Below are 1,770 nucleotides of genomic sequence, written 5' to 3'. Positions count from 1 at the left end.
GTTGGATTTGGGTGGATTTGGGGAGTGCTTTGCCAAAAATTGGCACCCAACAACGGCAAATTGGGTAGACCGAGTTGATTTTCCATAGTTTTGTTTTAGGACGTGGATTGGGTTTGGTAGGGTTTTTTTTTCTTCACAAAATGATCCAGATTTATTATTGAAATTCATCAGAAGCACAAAACACCTCAAACTTAATAAAAATGTATCAAGATTCCGAGACCACTGAACAATCACTACCACCGTCAGAACGAGCCGCTGATGTGTCGGCTCTCGTCGCTCCCCTACCGGAGCCGGCTTGGCCTTGTCGATAACAGCAAGGAAGTCTTCCTGCCCCTGCCCCTATGGACCAACATCTTGGAGTCGCAGTTAAAATCCTTCAATAGATCTGAAGCACCTGACATCAATTCTCGTCACACGACAATAAAACCCTAACATCACCACCCTAAGAGGACAGCATGAATCTACACCGAAGCTTCAACGACTATGCGCAGATGAACGAACTCGAGGAGGACCGAAGCCCGGAAGACAAACTCCCAAGAATAGGCGGCACACTTGTGACGACTAAAGAAACCCTAACCTAAACTACTAAACGGAGCAGTTCTCCTCCCCGCAACTGGCCAGGGGAGTGGCCGGTAGATGGGAGGTGAATCCACGGGCTCGCCGTCGAAGCCTAGAGAGAAGAGTTTGCCCTAGCCGTTAAGGGGGGGAGGGGTTTGGTAGGTTTCGATCCTTGTCGGTAATGGGTTTGCGAAAGCATTAACATTGGGTGGCAACTAGAGCCTTAATAATTCAAATACCAAATCAAAATAATAAACATATATATATATAGAGAGAGAGAGAAAGAGGGAAAAAAGACAAATTGGACACGAATAATATTAGAAAAGGTAAAGCAGAAAATGGCACAATTCACATATGAGTTTTTTCTCCATTTGTATTCCAAAACCGATTGAAATTTCTAAGGCTTGTACATAGTATATTGTGAACATTAAAAAAGCATACATTTTTGTTCATTTTTCATTTTTGCAATGGTTCCTTGTCAAGTGTGTAACATACTGTGACGCCCGGATAATTAAGCTACAGTGAACCTTTGTTAGTGATGCCACGTCACCTCGGTTACTGTCGTCAATCTCCCGATGATTCAATCCCATTCGAATTCAAAATTTAAAATCAAGTCAAACGGCAAAAGTTCTCAAACATTAAAACTAAAATGTTCTATTTGAGACAAATAATCCCTAGCTAATAATGGTGGAGAAACCCCATTTTTATAAAATGTTTGAATACCCTTAGGTGAATAAAACAGTAGCAAAAACCAATATTTAAATGCTTTTATAATTAACAAAATACTAAACTAAATTGTTTTGGGGTAAAACCTTTTGTTGTAGTGGGTTTTAATGTATTACTAAATTAGGGATCATTTTAATATTAGATAAAAACTAAATGAAAGAGAAACTAGAAATAAAACAGAAAAGAAAAATAAATAAAAAGTAAAAAGAAAACAAAAGAAAAGAAAATCCCCCGGCTCCCCAAGGGCCTTGGCCCACTGGCCCAGCTGGATGGCCGGCCCAAACCGGCCCAGGCCGCCCCCTTCACTCCCTTATCCCCTGTCCCCGAACCCTAGCGCCCACTATCCCCCCACTTCTCCCCGATCCCCTTCTCCTCCCCATCTGGATCGGGCAACTGCCTCGAGCCCATCGCCCCACATCGCCAGCGCCCCTACCCTGTTGCCGGACTCCCCCACTTCCGCGACGCCCACGTCGTCCCCCTCCCTAG

Source organism: Triticum dicoccoides, chromosome 5B (genome assembly GCF_002162155.2).
Source record: "Triticum dicoccoides isolate Atlit2015 ecotype Zavitan chromosome 5B, WEW_v2.0, whole genome shotgun sequence".
Classification (NCBI taxonomy): domain Eukaryota; kingdom Viridiplantae; phylum Streptophyta; class Magnoliopsida; order Poales; family Poaceae; genus Triticum; species Triticum dicoccoides.
Note: the sequence above shows the minus strand (reverse complement) of the source record.